Raw genomic sequence first — 20,424 nt, forward strand, 5'->3', positions numbered from 1 at the left:
CGCCCTTACGCAAGGCTGTGTGTCATCCGGACCGTCGCATAAGACCGATGGTGTTTACCTGGTAGACGTGAAACAAGTCTCATACTTCCTACAGGGGTCAGGTAATCTTTTGATTGCGCTGCCCTTATCCAATTTTACCAAAACCGTTTATCCCCAAAGGAGGTGTTCTGGAATGAGGTGATTTATAGGGATGAGATTAAACTCTACTCCAGATGGTCAAAGACCAAAATCCGAAGAGAAAAATGGGCAAGGACATGAACAGACATTTCACACAAAAGACCAGCAATGGTCCGAAACGTAAAAGTCTGTTCGTCCTCACTTATAATGGAAATGCACATTGAAATTACACGGCTGTGGAGAAACAGTGCTCGTAAATTTTCTGGTGGGAATGGGAAAATGATTCAAGCCCTATGGAGTACCAGAATTATATATGCACTTATTCTTACGTCTTGCAATTCCACTAATAACCCGAACCTTATTCTGAAAATACACCTTCACTTATAGAAGCAACATGTAGGCAGGGTTACTTGTTGTAGTGTCATAGCAAAAGTTACGAAATAACTCAAATGTCCATTAATAGGGAACTGGTTAGACACCGTACATCCATAACATGGAATACAATGCAACCCCCCCCCAAAAAAGAATGAGGATGCTATTTATGTGTTGCTTTGAAATGCGTCTCAGGCTATGTGGAAAATTGGAAGCATATCCTAGAAACAATAAAAATGGTTACCTATAAAGAGTGGTGGGGAAAGATGCAGGCGAAAGAAATAAAAGCAAGACTTCTCTGACTTTGAACTTTTGAAGTTTTATATAGCCGAAAAGTACATTGAAAAGGAAACAAACGCAAAGTTGATAGCAAATTAAAATAAACTTAACTGTAACTCACATTGGTAATGCAACTATCTTGTTACACAGAGAAAGGAATTAATTCCCCAGGGCTTTTGGACATAGTACTCTTAAGAGAATTATCTGTGGTGAGATATAGTCTGAGGTTGAGAAAGAACTGCAAAGGAATCTTCAGCTTCGCTCAGTGGTTTATAATTAATGGTAATTTTGTTGCTGTGGTTTGAAAGTATGTATATTGTAGGATAATACAAATATTTTCATTTTTAATGTACAAGACTTTCAGTGTAAGAGAAAATGAGGTACAAATATAAGATCAAGGAAGTTCAGAAAAAACCTGTAATACATTTAAATTGGATATATCAATTTGAGCATATTTAAAAAATAAATTTACTAGTTCTGTGCACTGAAAGGGCCTAGAAGCACTAGGGTGATGACCAATTGTCCCAGTTTCCCAGGGACTGAGGGGATTTCCCCAGATGCTGCACTTTGTGTTAAAACTGAAAGTGTCCCAGGCAAACAGTATGGATGGTCGCCTTACAGTAACAATAAGCACATTTGCCATGCCATGGTTTCTAAATTCCATTTCCACTAAATAGAACCAGAGCTCCTTGGAGAATTGACTGATTCCTGTTCTTGAGCAGGGAACATGCTGGATGAATCAGACATTTTGTTGTGCCTGAATGTAAAGGTAGTGCTTAGGTTAATAAAGATAGGTCAACAGGACTTAGGAGAATAGGCAAAACTAATCTATAGGGGTAGAAGTCAAATCTGGGCTTGGCTAGGAGTGGAAACAGCAGGAATCGGTTGGAAAGGAACATGGGGGAACTTTTTGGGGTGACGAAAATATTGTAAATCATGATTAGAATGGTGGTTACCCAGTATATACATTCGTCAGTATTCATCAAACCGTACCAGTAAAATGAGTGCTTTTAATGTAAATTATACCTCAGATTTGTTATACCTCATAAAACTTTTACCCTCATGTGTATGTAAATGATCCTCAGTAACGCGTGAAGACCAACCCAATGAGAAAAGCAAAGGCTATTTCTTCAGAGCTTGCTATAGGAAGAGAGTCAACCATGATCACTTGCATTTTGGCAGAGACTCAAAGGCAAGCACAGGAGTGGGAAGGCTTCACAGTGGAAAAAAGAAGGGCTTCGGCTGTGCCCTGTTGGAGGCTGTTGGCACAGAGGAGCTGGAGGTGGCTAACAAGAAGCAAGGCGTTCTATGCGGTTGGATAGGGCTGCATATTTGGCTTTCCCCCGTTGGTTCTAAGTTGGAAGTGGGGACAAAAATTAGAGAAGCAGTCAGATTTTAATCAAGTCCTGGCCGTTTTGAGCTGATTGTTATACATCATTGTTTATCTTCCTGGATTGTTACTTGTGATAGCAATCTGACTTCCTCCAAGTGTGACTTACAGCAGGCTGGCTTCCGGGGCTGGTTATCGCAGCTGAGGGGATTGGTTTTCTGGGCATGCTGCTGCAGGTTGTGGGCCAGAATTCTTGTTCCATTTGTGGTCTGGCCATGTCCTTTTGTATATTCAGTCTTCAGAAGTAAATTTTTATTTATTTATTTAGCCCATGCCCCATGGCATGTGGGATCTTAGCTCCCCAACCAGGGATCAAACCCTCGCCCCCTGCAGTGGAAGCGTGGAGCCTTCACCACTGGACCCCCAGGGACGTCCCCAAAAGTAAATTTTTAAAAGACACAGGAACCAGCTTGAAGGGTCTCCCACAGGCCAAATTTAAGGCAAATTTTAGCATCAAGAGGAAAGTGACTACAATTGACTATAAATATTGAATAGATAAAAATCTGTGACTCTACAGTTACACTTGATGACAGACAAAGGGGGACTGTTTTTCCATCACTGGAAATGGCTATCACACCAGCTTCTTACTCTGAAAATTAGTTATTAAAAGGAAAAATATCGTTTGCTCTGCCTTTCTTAAAAAAGGAAAATTGTGGTTCACTCTGGGTGGTTGAGGAAAAACTCTTCTTTACAATAGGGTGCTAGCAAATAAATATAGAATAAATAATGTAATTAGAAGGCAATTATTATGCAAGTCCTAAAGAAAGGGTTGATTCAGGCAAGGATTATTAATGGACTTTAAAACCTTTATGTGGGACTTCCCTGGGGGCACAGTGGTTAAGAATCCGCCTGCCAGTGCAGGGGACACGGGTTCCAGCCCTGGTCCAGGAAGATCCCACATGCTGCGGGGCAGCTAAGCCCATGCGCCACAACTACTGAGCCTGCACTCTAGAGCCCGTGAGCCACAACTACTGAGCCTGCGTGCCACAGCTACTGAGCCCGCGTTCTAGAGCCCGTGCTCCACAACAAGAGAAGCCACCGCAATGGGAAGCCTGCGCACCGCAACGAAGAGTAGCCCCTGCTCACCGCAACTAGAGAAAGCCTGTGTGCAGCAACAAAGACCCAACACAGCCAAAAATAAAAATAAATAAGATAAATAAATGTACTAAAAAAGAAAAAGCTAATGGTGTTTAGTCTTCTTTGTCTTTGCAGACCACAAAGAACTCCACAGGTACTCTAAAAAATTATATATGATTAGATTTCTATCATAATTTTTACTAGTACTATTTTTTATATATTTAAAAAATTTTTAATGTATTTATTTTTTATTTATTATTTAATCAATTTATTTATTTTTGGCTGCGTTGGGTCTTTTTTGCTGTGGGCGGGCTTTCTCTAGTTGCAGCGAGCGGGGACTACTCTTCGATACAGTGCGCAGGCTTCTCATTGCGGTGGCTTTTGCTGCGGAGCACGGGCTCTAGGTGTGCGGGCATTAGTAGTTGCAGCACGTGGGCTCAGTAGTTGTGGTGCATGGGCTTAGTTGTACCGTGGCACGTGGGACCAGGGATTGAACCCTTGTCCCCTGCATTGTTAGGTGGATTCTTAACCACTGTGCCACCAGGGAAGTCCCACTAGTACTATTTTTTTTTTTTTTTTTTTTTTTGCATTACGCGGGCCTCTCACTGTTGTGGCCTCTCCCATTGCGGAGCACAGGCTGCGGACTTGTAGGCTCAGCGGCCACGGCTCACGGGCCCAGCCGCTCCGCGGCATGTGGGATCTTCCCGGACCGGGGCACGAACCCGTGTTCCCTGCATCGGCAGGCGTACTCTCAACCACTGCGCCACCAGAGAAGTCCCCACTAGTACTATTTTTAAAATGCTGTTTCATTGTACCCATCTCTTTGAATATAAGGCTGAACACTTTTCCAGGCTTTGCTTCCTTGTATTGTTTTTGTTTGTTTGTTTGTTTGTTTGTTTTGCGGTATGCGGGCCTCTCACTGCTGTGGCCTCTCCCGTTGTGGAGCACAGGCTCCGGACGCGCAGGCTCCGCGGCCATGGCTCACGGGCCCAGCCGCTCCGCGGCATATGGGATCCTCCCGGACCGGGGCACGAACCCGTATCTCCTGCATCGGCAGGCGGACTCTCAACCACTGCGCCACCAGGGAAGCCCCCTTGTATTGTTTTGAATCAATATATTTGTCATATACCCAAGAGATATTCACTAGATACCTACCATTATTGTATTAAGTACAGTCTTCAAAGAGATTTTATCTCCCAATAGTAGCTATACATTTGGATTTCAATCATTCTGAATCCTTGGTGGGAGCAGGGAGCAGAGATACTAGAGGTGTGGGGAATCCAGACTCACCTGTTCTTGGAAACAGGCTTGTTCAATTACTAGGAAGTCCTCTCACTAGGAAAAATAAAGGTGACCCTTGGAGATAATTTCCCTGTCTTGATCTCCGTTCATTGTAAATAACAGCGCTTTCTGTAAAGGAATCAGTGTGCCAGCACGACTAAGCAACACCATCCTCCTTCCAACTTCCACCAGGGTACCATGGCACCACTGCTGGGAGCCACGTTCTTCTTGCTCTTGGTCCCCTCACGGTGTTTGAGTCATCAGCCCGTGAGATGAATTATGGATGCTATGAGCCAGTGTTTCTTAGTAGGAATGCTATTGGTACTTTGAGTAAGACAGATCTTTTTTTGTGTTTAAAAGTGTACTGTGCATCTTAGGACATTTAACGTCCCTAGACTAACTCACTAAATGCCAGTAGCACCTTTCTTTTTGTGTGACAACCAAAAGTGCCCCCTCTATACTTCCAGTACCTCTGGAGGAGCAGGATGCCCGTGCTGAGAACCCTAGTCAATTGTGGGCATTGTGGTCTTTACCAAATCGTGGCGCCCAGTCTTCTTGCAGGCAGAATTGGCCAGTGGACCAGTTCTGGCCAGGACCAGCGGGTATCTCCTGGGGCTTCTGAGAAAGAGTTTCCTCCATGACAAGAGACATGTGCATGAGGAGAAAGTGCTTTTTCCCCCTCCCTTCTTGTCTCTTAACTTGGCTGGGAGGGGCTGTGATCCTTGCATCTATAGAAACCATCTTATGACCATGACGTACCAGGTGGGAAAACAGAAGCCAGCCTGCTAAGAATGCAGAGTAGAGGGTGGAAAGTCCCTGGGTCCTGGATGACATTGGCAAGCTTCCAAACTAACCCAGGGACTGCCCGCTGTTGGGCTTTTTATGAAGTAAAATAGAAATGTCCTTATATTTGAAACCACTGTCCATCAGGATTCCTGTTACCCATTACCAAACACATCCTGACTTACACAGAGAAAAAGCATATTTACATGATAAACAAGTTAAAGAAAATGGAAAGTTACCAACAAAGCTAGGTTTTTCTAAGGAATATATATATGTGTATAAAATAAAGGAATTTACCTGCAGAGAGTTGACTGTTCAAAGTCTTAAGATATGAACTGCGTTTCCTTTACTGAACCCCCGCATCAAAATAATTGTCCTTCCTGCAGCATTTTGCTTTATTGTTGCTTTGACATCACTTTGTGACTACAGCCCTCATTGTTCAGCAGTGCGATACAGCAGACATTTCAATTCCATCATTCACGTCCAGAAAATCAGACTGTACCAGACACAGACCTAGGTACATTAAAAATATAAGGAGCTTGGAGCACCTTACATTCAGAACTTTTCAAAATACTATTCTGTTTGCTCTGATGCTCACAAACTGTGTTTAACCTATGGGAGCAACAGGTAAATTCTGTTGGGTCGAACGCTCAGTGAAACCTCTTCTAATTTTTGAAAAGGAAAGCTCTCTATTCCCCACAAATTAAAGACCTACTGGCTCAGGAGACAGTCCATCTGGAAACCATATGCCCGATTCCCCAAGACAAACTGCAGATCTGTGCTTCTGCCAGAGAAGTGCGCCGGACTCTGGGCAGTTGTTCTAATACTGACCGTGCTGACCACCTGCTACAGATGTCCGTTAGCAACAACTGCAGACTTATTTTCATTGCTCTTTCCTGCCTTTATTAACCTCCTAACTATTTTCCTGTATCCCACTCATCTGTGTCTTGTGCTGCCAGCCAAGTCCAGGCCTTCATCTTTTCTCCTAGTTGGTTCCCCGCCGCCCATCAAAACCATCTTGCAAGGGCTTCCCTGGTGGCGCAGTGGTTGAGAGTCCGCCTGCCGATGCAGGGGACATGGGTTCGTGCCCCGGTCCGGGAAGATCCCACATGCCGCGGAACGGCTGGGCCCGTGAGCTATGGCCGCTGAGCCTGCGCGTCCGGAGCCTGTGCTCCACAACGGGAGAGGCCACAACAGTGAGAGGCCCGCGTACCGCAAAAAAACAAAACACAAAACAACCATCTTGCACACAGGAAGCAAGCCCTTTTCTAATGTAACTGAGCAAGGGCTTGTGTGGCCGCAGTGCAGAAAGCCCAACTCTGATAGTGGGTGTTTGCAGCAAAGTAAGGGCTTATTTGCAGGGTATCAGGCAAGAGAGTGGGAGACAAGCCTCAGGTCCACTCTGTCTTGGACTTTGAGTTAGGGATGTTTTAAAGGGGAAGAACAAAGAAACGGGGATGAATCATCGTTTTGTAACATTTCTGACGAGACGTGATGGGGCGCATTCAGGGTGGTATGGCCGTGGACTTGTGACATTTCCTAATCGTGGTTCTAGGAACCAGGATGTCTGCGGTTTACCATTCCCTGGCCAGGTGGTCCGTGGCTCCGGGGTCTGTGAGCTCATCTTGCCCCAGAGAAACAACCCGAGTTTGTACGTTCATGATAAGATCTACTACAACTTTAGTACATTAACGGCGTTATCGATACAGCAGTCTCAGGCATCTGACTCTGGTTGGTTAGTGTTCAGTTAGCACAGGATGGAGATTGGAGGAGACAAGAAAGGAATTGAGGTCAGAGGAGACAAGCGCCTTGCCTTAATGGAGTTTGGAATAGAGAGATTAATCCTGAACTCAGCAGGGGAACTCGGTGTTAGGGAGACTCGGTTTCACTAATACAATTCCGGGAGAGTTCCACCTCTGGAGAAATGGAGTAGACAGACTGTTCCATGTTACTCTGTCAAAGCACAACTTAAGATCCCAGACATTACATGTGAAACAACCACAAGCAAGCACATTGGCTGGGGACCTCAGGACCCTGGGCTTTGTTTTTGCTTCATAAACCCCAGAAGCAGGCAATCTGGAAAAACCAACAGGTACAGACAAAACATGCTGCCCCAACAAAAGCCTGCTCCCTGTAACCAAAGGACCAGGGAGGGGCAGCCCAGCAAGACAGCCTTTAGACAGCAACCACCATCTCCACCGTTTGCTTCTGCAAAGGCTGCTGATCTAAACCCCCGTGGGCCTGGATGTGATGAATCGGAGAAGACACCAGGGCTGGATTGCCCCACAACCTTGGCACCGGAATCAGAGTCATTTGGTACAACTTTTCAACAAATGGCAAAAGAGGAAGTGCTTTTTAGTACTCTGGGAAAGAGCACCACCTAGTGATGAACCAAAAGCAAAAAATGTAAACGTAAATACTGTGCTTCCAAGCCCTCGGTCAAAGCCAAGTCAATGTGGGTTGTTAACTCACGACCCAAGCCCAACCTGGGGAGGCAGGCGGGGGTGTGCAGTCAGGAGAAGGGACTGATGAAGCCCAGATGGAATGTGCTAGAATGTTCCAGTTCAAAGCTGGGCTCCTCCCTCTTGGGATGGGAAAATTCTGTGTGAGATGTGTCACCCAGTGGGGGGCTCAGGGAAATCCAAGGTGTGGATGGGTTTCTGGAGAGGAAAAAAAATACGGGGGAAGGTATAGGCAGAAAGAGAGGTGGGAAACTATGGCCAACATTTTGCTGGATGTTTCCATACATTGTTTCATTAGTCCTCACAACCAGACATCTAGAGGAGTAAGGGCTTGTATTTGTCCCGTTTGACAGATGGGACAGCTGAGCACAGAGATTCAATAACAGCACAGATAAGAAGGGGTAATCAACTCGGATGAAGTTAAGCTGGTTTCAGAGTCCACTCAAATGTACACAACAGGCTTCTCTTAGGGACATATACAAAAATAGAAACCTTTAACAAAATAATGGTCCCACTACGGCGAAGCGTGTGACCTAGAGTATGTTTAATTTCATCAGACTGATATTTAGATAAAATGTCCTCTATTGGGGACATCCTTATTTTCTGCCCACAGACCCTTGAACTGAATAATAAGTCTCCTTCTCAGCAGAAGAAACCTTAGATACAGAGGAAGGGGATTTTGTTTTTGTTCCTGGGAAATAAATGCTGAATATAGCCGAACAATCCAATACGTTTGAGTAGTGCTTCTGCCCCAGACAGAGGAATAGCCAAACGGTAATGAGGGCAGGTTTGGGTAGGAGGCAAGGTAAGAGGGGCTGCAGTGTCCCCAGAGTCTTTCCTAATAAGGAAAACCAGGCTGTCCAAGGCCATGTCCAGAAGGCGTGGAAAAGTTAGATGTGTCTAGGCAAACACGTGTTTACAGAGGCCCATTCTGGGAGCAGGGCTCAGCAGTGATGTAGGACTGACGGGGAGCCATGTGGTGGTACCTGCCAGTTACCTTCCCAGTAAGACCCCAGGCAGAATCCCCGATGCAGAGAAGGGGACCAGGCTGCTAGGAGAAGGGACGGGTGAGGGCCAGGAAGTGTTTGCAGGCCTCAGACATTGGAAAAATGAGTAATACATAGAGGATCAACGCCAGCAGACACTTGCTTGTTCTGGATAGGAATCTTACTAGAAGGCGTTAAAACGAGGTAAGGATTTAATAAGCTTTTAAAGGCTAAACCACAGTATGGCGTTGACCAAGGTATTTTTCTAAGCTCCACTACGTACTTGACTTCAGCCTTGGCCTTTGAAAAACTGGAGTCAAGTGCTATCTTCACTGTCATTTGGGCCATCCCTGACCTCGTGCTGGAGAAGTGATTGTGTAACAGCTTAGGTCACCACCATATTCAACTGGGGTAATGACGTCAGCCATATAATCAAGGCGTGTTGTCCAGATGAATTTGAAACTCTAGAGAGTTCCTAGATGTAGCATGGGGTGACAATCTTCCTATGTTCTGTGTTCACTGAAATTCTATCCGTTAGTTGTATAAATGCATATTCATTATACAAGAACTTTAAGGGAGCTAAATACATCTCCCGTATTAAATATCATTATTTAAATTCTTATAAACATTTATTGACTCAAAAGAATACAACAGTCTTCCTAAAGTTACCTACTTAATATTTAATATTCTTATAACTTTCAACCTTTCTTCAAATGTATTTAACCTTTTAAAATTCTTAATAATTATCTTTGTACATAAGATGCATGATTAAAATTGACTTTCACAATCTCCATTAAATATTATGGTATTTAACCCTTGCAATAATAAGTACACACTTATACTTCAGTTGACAATGACAGTTGTCATGAGGTATAGCAATGACCTCATCAGTAATCTAGCAGCTGACATGCTGAGAAATTATTATAATATGAAGTATTTAAATTACTTTAAATTTAAATTTGAACAACTACTGAATGTTTTAATAAGAGAATAGTTTTATTTATTTTGAATAAAACTTCAGATTTACTCTTGAATTTCAAAGGTTCCTTCTGTGATGGTGCTATTTGATGTTGACCAAGCATTGATCATAACAATTGGCTGTTAGGCATTTAACTAAAGTGCACATTGATTGCATTTCTAAAGTCTCTAGAAAGTGACTAATAGAATTATCATCATACTTCTTGGTATCCTGTGAATATTAATTGACATCTTAACACTTATTACAATTACCAGTTATAGAATCCTTAATATATGTATTTGTGTGTGTGACAGACACCCGTTAAATACCCACCAAGCCCATTTCCTCCTCTTCCTTGTCACGGAGGTCAGCTACACGGTCCTGCTTCTCTTACAGTCATGCGGTGCGTGGCTGAGCAGAGAATGGTGTGTGGGCAGAGGGGATGTATGGCACTTCCAGGCTGGGCCCATTACAACCTTCCTCATTCTCTTTCCCGTCTGCCCGCTGATGGAGAGGAAGGCAGGAACATGCACACTGGACTGTGTAATGTAAACCCTGGAGAAGTGGGAGTTTGTCTGTCAGGACAGCTAGTGCTACTCTTACTAATAGTCTTCTAAAGGAATTTCAAGAAATGTTTGAAAACAACTCAGGAAGCCATTAAATGTCTAGAAGAATCTAAGTTATAACTTTGCATACTCCTTTATAAAATGTTTCTTTTTCGGTATGCGGGCTTCTCACTGTTGTGGCCTCTCCCGTTGCGGAGCACAGGCTCCGGACGCGCAGGCTCAGCGGCCATGGCTCACGGGTCCAGCCGCTCCGCGGCATGTGGGATCTTCCCGGACCAGGGCACGGACCCGTGCCCCCTGCATCGGCAGGCGGACTCTCAACCACTGCGCCACCAAGGAAGCCCTCCTTTATAAATTTAAAGGTCACGTTTGGACTGGTTGGGGATGGGTATTCTTAGGCAAGATGCTGGCATGAGCAAAGTTTCTCCTCTAAAATTGCACCAAAATGACTCATGGGACAGACTCATGGGGAAAAAAATCCAGATTAGTGCTGGAAATCTGGAGGTCACTCAAAGGCCAGAAATATGGGAGGATTTCTGGTAGATGTAGCATTGATGTGCTACCATCACATTGAGTAACAATGACTCATAGTATGTGGTCATAAAGTAACTTTCTTTTTGTCCCCAACTGTGTCATTATATTGGCCTGGTGGACTTGTGTTTTTCCTTGCCCCTGGACCAAAATGCTGGCCCCATGACCATTAAAAAAAAAAATTCTTAGGTAATAAAAAGTCATAAAATCACTTAAAGTCAGAACATAAGCACTATTGTAAATGTCCAGTCCTGTGTCATAAAACTCTGATTTAAAGTTGGGACTTTGCCTCCTTTAGCACAATCCTGTAGGAAGCCAGCAGCCCACAGTGAAAGAAAGGTGGGAAGCTGGTGGGTGTAAGGTTTCCCTCCTTGTTCTCGAGCTTCTCCTCTTCTAGCAAGCGCATTGTGGCTTCAGACTTCTCCAGGGATCGAGCTGTGGGAATGTGGAGGTTCTGATACTGTTCGTGGTGGTGGAGTGTGTGTGTGGGGGGTCTTACCTGAATACCGCTGGCTTGCCTGGTCGTTGTTTAAAGTGGACTCTTTACCTCCTGGTTTTGGAGACCATCCTGAGGCTGAGGAGTTCTCACTTGGAGTTCAGTCTGAAAACTGAGGGACTGCATCGTGTTCCAGGAACACAAGAAAAGAAACCCAAATCTCTGCCTTGGACTTGAAAAGTTTAGACTGAATCTAAAAGAAAACCAGGCCAATGGAAACTCAAATTTTAACAAAATGGACATTATGTCCCAAAGACCCAAAGACCAGACCTTTAAACACAACTTCCAAAGTGCGATCACAGAGATATTTGTTCTTCATTTAGCACTAATAGATGAAAGTCTTCTTCCATGTGATCAAAAAAGTTGGAGTAACACAGACAGAAAAAAACTTATGGCTACTAAAGGGAAAGGGTGGGGAGGATAAATTAGGAGTTTGGGATTAACAGATACACACTACTATACATAAAATAGATAAACAACAAGGACCTATTGTATAGCATAGGAAACTATACTCAATATCTTGTAATAACCTATAATGGAAAAGAATCTGAAAAAGTTATATATTTGTGTATGTATATATATATATATATTTACATATGTAACTATCACTTTGCTGTATACCTGAAACAAACACAATATTGTACATCAGTTATATTTCTGGGGACTTCCCTGGTGGTCCAGTGGTTAAGAATCTGCCTTCCAGTGCAGGGGATGCATGTTCGATCCCTGTTTGAGGAACTAAGATCCCACATGCCGCGGGGCAACTAAGCCCGTGTGCCGCAACTACCGAGCCCATGCGCTCTGGAGCCCACGCACCACGACTAGAGAGAAGCCTGCATGCTGCAATGAATATCCCGTGTCCCGCAACTAAGACCCGACGCAGCCGAATAAATTAATTAAATAAAAAAGTTGGAGTCAGAATAAAATGTCACACAGTTACCTTAAACAATGCATTTTATTTATTAATTTATTTATTTTTTGCTGCGTTGGGTCTTTGTTGCTGCACGCAGGCTTTCTCTAGTTGCGGCAAGCGGGGGCTACTCTTCGTTGTGGTGCACGGGCTTCTCATTGCGGTGGCTTCTCATTGCGGAGCATGAGCTCTAGGCACGCGGGCTTCAGTAGTTGTGGCACACGGGCTCAGTAGTTGTGGCTCGCGGGCTCAGTAGTTGTGGCTCACGGGCTCTAGAGCACAGGCTCAGTAGCTGTGGCGCACGGGCTTAGTTGCTCTGCGGCATGTGGGATCTTCCTGGACCAGGGCTCGAACCCGTGTCCCCTGCATTGGCAGGCAGATTCTTAACCACTGCACCACCAGGGAAGTCCCAACAATGTATTTTAATTTAAAAAAGCAAATGCATATTCATTCAATACTTTTCAAATGAAGAGACAGAATTGATGCATGGCCTGTGATTTCCATTTTCACTTCTCTGAAGTGAAGCGGGAACTTAGACACCTAAACAGCAATCTGATCCTTTAACTGTTTCATGATTTTCCCAATGTTGTGTACTTGTTTTGCCCACATCTAATTGAACAGCGGTTATTTTGAGTGGCTCACCTTTATTGTCTTCACAAAGCATTCAATTTAGTTTTCATTAAAATAACTTCCTTTCTTTTCACACTCATTTTATCCGTTTACAGAGTACTTAATTAAATTACATAATTTCAATAACTAGTAAATAAGTAAGACCAGAAGTGAATCTGTTTTGGGAGCAAATACACCTGGCTCCTGGTAAGGTGACTCAAACTGTTGGGGACAGTGGCGAGTGCTCAGGCCCTGATCATTCGTGGGCCATGGGCATCTGTCCAGATGCTCTACAGAGGAACAGGAGAATGTCTGTTAATCTGGAAAGTTGTTGAAATAGACTGTCTATTAAAAAGCTTCTACTGTATTTCCTCTGCCTGAACCAGCATGGCATAGTGGGAAAAGCATGGATCTTGCGGTCAAACAGACCTAGGTTTAAATCTTGTATTGTTTCTAGTTCAGTGACTGGGAAAATTACTTAATGTCTCTGAATCTCAATTTCTTTATTTGTAACAATTGGTAAACTATTCATGAGAGTTAAACAAAATCAATTAAGGGAATTGCCTAGTGGCGCAGTGGTTAAGAATCCGCCTACTAATGCAGGGGGCACGGGTTCGATCCCTGGTCAGGGAAGTAAGATCCCACGTGCCACATGGTGTGGCAAAAAAAAAAAAAAACATAAACAAAAACAACTAGTAAAGATTCTGGTATGTAGGTGCTCAGTAAACAATAGCTGTTGTTGTTATTGTTATTTTATTATCATTATGTGCGGTTGTTTTCCTGTTGGTCTTCACCTAACCGAAAATCTGGTTTTGTTGTGCCGGTTAGATGTCTTACAGTTCATCCCTAGCTGGACTGGCAGCACTGAGAAATGAGTCTAATTCCTGGGTCTGCAGCCAGCTGGCATTGTCATCCTCCTCTGGACTTCCATGACTCAGCTACTGTGACTGACTATGTGGTGACTACAGACAGTGGGGGAGAAAGACTCTCACCATCTTCCTGTCCCGCGTGCCAGTACATCAGAAGGACCCCCACTGGTAAATGTTGCTGTACCGCTGGCTGCCCATGAGCCCCCCAAGGATATGCTATGTGGAGTGGAATAGGCTGGCTTCTGGACACACAAGTCCAACTAGTGGGATTAACTGTTTTTTTGTCTGGAAAGACCTAATGCGTCCACCCCTAATGGCACTCAACATAGCATGGGGTGACAGATGTGTACTGTGACTGCTGACACCTGGCTAGGGCACCAGAATGTTTGATTGATTGATTGATTGATTGATTGATTGGCTGTGCCATGCAGCAGAATGTTTCTTTTTTTTTTCTATTTTTTTTTATTAGTTTCTGCTTTATAACAAAGTGAATCAGTTATACATATACATCTGTTCCCATATCCCTTCCCTCTTGCGTCTCCCTCCCTCCCACCCTCCCTATCCCACCCCTCCAGGCGGTCACAAAGCACCGAGCTGATCTCCCTGTGCTCTGCGGCTGCTTCCCACTATCTATCTACCTTACGTTTGGTAGTGTATATATGTCCATGCCTCTCTTTCGCTTTGTCACAGCTTACCCTTCCCCCTCCCCATATCCTCAAGTCCATTCTCAAGTAGGTCTGTGTCTTTATTCCCGTTTTACCCCTAGGTTCTTCATGACATTTTTTTTCTTATATTCCATATTTATTTATTTATCTTGACAAGTGCGGCCAAGAGAGACCGCACTTCTCCCTCAGCCCCTTGTGGCTGGAGCTGGCGTCGCTAGGACCTGGGGCCAGATGACACCCAGGTGGGAGCCCGCTGAGAAGGGCCATCGCTCCGGAGTGCAGACTCCCCTTTCTCTCCCTGCAGGTGGGTGCAGCCAGCCTCTGAAGGAGAGGGGAGGGCCAGCGAGAGTCCCAGGTGGGAAGGAGACCCTGTGATTGCGATGATAAACTCCACAGTGGCTGACATTTTGATAACCAGATTGGCTTACAGAAACTACTGACCTGCTGTATTAGCTTGCTTGGGTTGCCATAGCAAAATACCACAGACCAGGTGGCTTAAACAACAGAGATTTATTTATTTCCTCACAATTCTGGAGGCTGGGAGTCTGAGATCAAGGTGTTGGCAGAGTTGGTTTCTTCTTAGGTCTCTCGCCTTGGCTTGTAGACGGCCTCCTGCTTGCTGTGTCTTCACGTGGCCTGTGTGTGTCTGTGTCCTTACCCCTTTGTATAAGGACACCAGTCACACTAGTTTAGGGCCCTCATTTTACCTGAACTACCTTTTCAAAGGCTCTGTCTCCATAAGTTTGTTTTCTAAGCCTGTTTCTGTTTTGTAAGTTTATTTGTATCATTTTTTTTAGATTCCACATATAAGTGATAACATATGATATTTGTCTTTCTCTGTCTGACTTACTTAGTATGGTGGGGCGGGGAGGGATAGACTGGGAGTTTGGGGTTAACATAAACCCACTACTATATATAAAATAGATAACCGACAAGGACCTACTGTGTAGCACAGGGAACTCTACTCAATATTCTGTAATAACCTATATGGGAAAAGAATCTGAAAAAGAATGGATAAATGTATATGTATAACTGAGTCACTTTGCTGTACACCTGAAAGTAACACAACATTGTACATCAACTATACTCCAATATAAAATAAAAATTAAATGAAAAATAAATTTAAAAGAATAAAAAAGTGCCTGATACCAAAAAAAAAAAAAAAGGCTCTGGCTCCAATATGGCCACATTCTAAGGTACTGGAGGTTAGGACTTCAACACATGAATCTGGGTGGGGACACGACACAGCCCATGATAGCTGAATTAAGTCCTAAACTGGTCTGGGATAAAACTAAGATATCTGCTCAGGGGGGACCGGAGTGTTTGGGGCGAATGTGGGGAGCAGGAGATCTGCTGGTTTGTGCATCACTGAGAGGCTACTCTTCAAATGCAATAAAAGAGTAACTGATCAGCCTTCTTTCATCATCAGCCAAAGCACCTTATACCAGCGAAAAGCTGACTAGTTCCTTAAACTAAATTAATACTCTTAAGCTTAAAAATACCTGTAGGCTTATTGTACATGATTTTATCCAATTGCCCACCAAAGGGCCAGTGCAGATGTAAGCCAGCACCAGAGTAAGGTGGTGCAGGCCAGGATGGGGAGTGTGCTGGGACACGCCTGAGATGGGACCCAGTGTCCATGCTGTTCTCCGTGGACCAAGTTCTGGCATGAACCTCCGTGGTGTGTGAGGCCGTGCATCCTGCGTACCTCCTCTGGCCCCTCAGAGTGGACCTCGGGGTGGGGAGACAGCCCCTGGCATGTGCTGGCCAGAAGACGTAGCTGGCCTGAGCTTGTGCTTGGTCATCGCCCTCAGTGGTCAGTACCAGTTCATCCTGGGTAGCTCTTGAGAGTTATTCTTAGAACTGTGCCCATGAATTCAACCTCACTCCATGATAAATCCTGGGCTATTAATTGGAATTCTGTGGTATAAGGACTAACGAATCTCCCCACCCCTTACACAGAATGCATTGCCCATGTTGTGTTTTAGCTGGTGTGATGGTTAATTTAAGGTGACAACTTGGAGGATGTTTTGGATGAGATTAACATTTAAGTCAGTGAATTTCGGGGTAAACTAGATTGTCCTCTCAAATGTGGGTGGGCCTCATCCCATCAGTTGAAGCCTAAATAGAACAAAAACTGGCCTCCCTCAAGCGAGAGGGGATTCTCCATCAGATTGCCTTCACACTGGCTGCACCACTGGCTCTCGTGAGTCTCCAGCCTGTTGGGCCTCGCTACAGATTTTGGTTGTGCCAGCCTCCATAATTGCATGAGCCAATTCCTTATGATACATCTTTCTCTTGATATATACACCCAATCAGGCCGTTCTGTTTCTCTGGAGAACCCTGACTGACACGCCTGGAGTGGTGATGATGGTGGGTTGTTCATTCCCCTAAAGGGGCGGACATTGCCTCGTTTTTATGGAGGGATCTTACGGAGGCATTTCCTGGACTCTAAATATGAGACCACCTTTCTTTTCACCCTTCCTCCATTCTGTTCTGGTTGCTCAGGTTCATGGCCAGCCAGTCTAATTCTCTCCATAGACAAGGGTGGGAAAGTCAGTCAGGTGGGATGGTGCCAAGGGAAGCTCCAGGAAGCAGGGTCTTCCCTGAGGCTAAGAAGCAAATGTGATTGAAGGGGCAAATGACCCAAGGGAGAACAGAGGACCAGTTCAAGCCTCAGGGCCAAGAGCTAGGACCTGAATCATTTGCAAGAGATGAGGCGGGAGATGAATCAGGAGTTGAGAAGACAGGAATAAGCTGGGAAACAGCATAGAAGCGGGAAGTTTCAAACACTGAGCTGCAAACAAGACAGGGTTGCGTTCAACTTTATTGGGTGCAAGGGATGTGGCAGAGGGAGTGGCAGCTGGTTAAAGGCACAGTGATGTCATTGTTATTTAATAGAGCAGTCCATTCGAAGCCCAGCTCTACTACCTGCTGGCTCTGTGTGTGACCTTGGTCAAGTCACTGTCTTTGTGCAAAAGAGGAATAATAAGCCACTCTACAGAGATGCTGTGTGAATTAAGAGATGATGTGGAGCATTAGAACCGGTACCCAGCACACACTGAGGATCTACTCAATTACGTCAGTTCCCTTCACCCTTTGTGGATACGATCAACTGACCACCCATCTTGTTCAATAAAACACTTCTATTCTGAGCCAAGCTTCCCCTTTCCGTTCTAGTAGTTAATGTGTTCTTTGAGGATGCAATCTAATTATAATTAGCCCGATGATGTGGGGGAAAAGCTCACTTTGAAACCTTTGTTAACGATATTATATCTCTACCATCATTTTCTCTTTTACCCTAGATCACTGAGTTCATTTTAGCAATTTAAGTACTACTCTTGGTCCTATTAGCAATCCCAGTTATGCAAAGGGAAAGTTGGTACAGCAGTTCTCACTTAGATTCCTGCCTGGATAAGATTTGTGATACAAGGGGTGAAAAGGAAAAGAGAGAGAGAAAAAGGAGAGAATGTAGCTAAAGTCATTCCATAAATGGTCAGAGTTCATAACCAAGCATGTGAAAATATGTCTTGTAGAAGGATATGTGGCAGAGTCTATTTTCCAATCCACTATTCATTTTCCCTTTAGTTAAGGAATTCCACAATTTTTTTTCTTTTTTAAAAAAATTAATTATTTTTTGGCTTCTTTGGGCCTTTGTTGCTGCACGCGGGCTTTCTCTAGTTGCGGCAAGCAGGGGCTACTCTTCGTTGCAGTGCGCGGGCTTCTCATTGCGGTGGCTTCTCTTTGTGGCGGAGCACGGGCTCTAGGCTCGTGGTCTTCAGTAGTTGTGGCTCGCGGGCTCTAGAGCGCAGGCTCAGTAGTTGTGGTGCACGGGCTTAGTTGCTCCACAGCATGTGGGATCTTCCCAGACCAGGGCTTGAACCCGTGTCCCCTGCACTGGCAGGCGGATTCTTAACCACTGTGCCACCAGGGAAGTCCTCCACATTTTTTCAGACTGGAAATGTCCACAGCTAAATGACTATGTTTTCCAGCCTCCTCTGTAGTTAGGTGCAGCCTTCTACCTAAATTCTGATTGGAATTTGTTGGGTGAATCTACTACAAAGGATCCTTAAAAGGGGGACAGCTGAGGCCCACCTTTTGTCCTTCCCTCTTCATGGAAAGAAGGTGAGATGGCTGGTGCTCTAGAAGCTTTAATGGATCATGAGGCAACTCTGAGGACAGAGGAAACTGGTTCCTTGATGACTTCATGGCACTTTCATCCCAGCCATGGACTACCTACTCCAGATCTCTTTTACGAGGGAATACACTCTTCTGTGTTTGAGACATTGCAGCTGGATCTGTTATTAGAATACGAATGCAATTAATAACCGGCTCAGAATGAATTCCTCTCAACCCACATTTTTCCTCCTCCAGCCAATGTGTTGATCCAGACTGTGGTGGGTCTGAAGGTGGCTGTGAAGTAGTCTTGGGAAGTTTATTGAAGGGAAATCCATAATTATGGTGCCCTGATGTGGCAGATGACATCCTGAGCTGGCCAGAGGAATTTGGAACAGACTCCAGTCCACAGTAATTTAACACCTTGGGCTAACCGAATGAGTACTTCTTATAGGGGTCAACTATAAAAGAAAAAGGGCCTGTTTACTGAGTGTAAGAAATTTCTCAATACCTCCTGTAACCCCCAAACCCTTGGTCTCAATCCTGGTTACTCTTGCAATTGGGGTTGTCTTCTGGAAGGATGTAGCTGATGAGAGATATGATGTTAGAGACACTTTCTTGACTGCTAATGTCACTTCCCCACACCCCGATCTTTGTTGCTTGCTCAGAAGGGCATGGCAGGGGGAGGGAGCGTGGTCAATTTAAATCTCAAAGTGTCATCATTAGTACAAACAAGAAGTACGTCCATGCGGCCTGACTGGGCTCCGTCTCCTAATAGTGATATATTGTTCTCACTGGAACAAGCCTGACCTGTCACTGAATTCTGTTGTTCCATCCTTCAAAATGCTTTCCTTCCAGTTCCCACAGCTATTACCCTAAAACCGGCTCTTAGAACCTCATGCTAGGATTCATGCAACAGTTTTCTAACTAGCCTGCCCCTCAAATCAATGCCAGACTTGCTCGCCTGAAAAACTGCTTTCAATGTGCTTCACTTCAGCTAAAGTGCTTTTCAGTTTCCTGTTACCAGTCACACGTTTGAGTTTTAAGGAAATCCATCAGCTGGTCCCAACTTGGATTTCCTCCATCTTGTGACATGCTCTTACATTCACCTGACTGTCAGCAAGCCCCGCCCTTTCTGTGAAGCCCTGCTCCGTGGTTCCCCTTTCTGTCCCCCTAGTCCTCCCAAAGCCTAGTCATCTTTGGGGCAGGGGTGGGGTGAGGGTTGTGAAGGGGGTGGAGGAAAGTAACTGAAACTCTATTCGGCACCTATTATCTGCTTCCTTTCATTTTATTCTATTCAGTAAAGGCCCAACTCAGGCCAGTCACAGTGTAAAGCTTTCCTAACTTCTTTACAGGGAGGATTTACACAATGCAGGATTGTTTTGTTAATTGTTGAGAAAGCATTTGATACTTACAGCTCATTAGATATAGGACACTGCAGGAAAGAAGCCTCTGTTGCACTTCTTTTATATTCTCCCAACAAGCACTCGAGACTTGACTGCTAAGGCCTGGTGATCAAGAAAGTATGAACTTTGGGTCCTAATCCTGACTCTTTCACTTATTAACGGTGTGACCAGGGCAACGTGCTCATCAAGCTCCTTGAGCTCATTAACCGTCACCTGGAATCAACGATACCTCTCCTGGGGTGAAATAAAGATAAATGTTTGTAAACCCTGCAGCGCAGTCCCTGACACGTCGTGAGTGCACGGTAACACTATTATCAGGCCTGGCGGAGGTCCCAAGGTCAGTTCACTGGGAAAGAAAGGTCACTGCGGGCAGTGGTTGGAGGGACACTGGCCCTACACCATACCAGCGCCAGGGCCCGCCTTCCTGGGGGGCCTCACAGGCCCGCTGGGGCGCTCCGAGGCCGCTCAGGGAAACACGAGTCTTTCCTCCGCGGCGTGTGGGGGGGGGGGTGTCGCCGGACCCCGAGGCTGCGCCCCCACGACCACAGGCA

The sequence above is a fragment of the Mesoplodon densirostris genome, chromosome 12, assembly GCF_025265405.1.
Source record: "Mesoplodon densirostris isolate mMesDen1 chromosome 12, mMesDen1 primary haplotype, whole genome shotgun sequence".
NCBI classification, from domain to species: domain Eukaryota; kingdom Metazoa; phylum Chordata; class Mammalia; order Artiodactyla; family Ziphiidae; genus Mesoplodon; species Mesoplodon densirostris.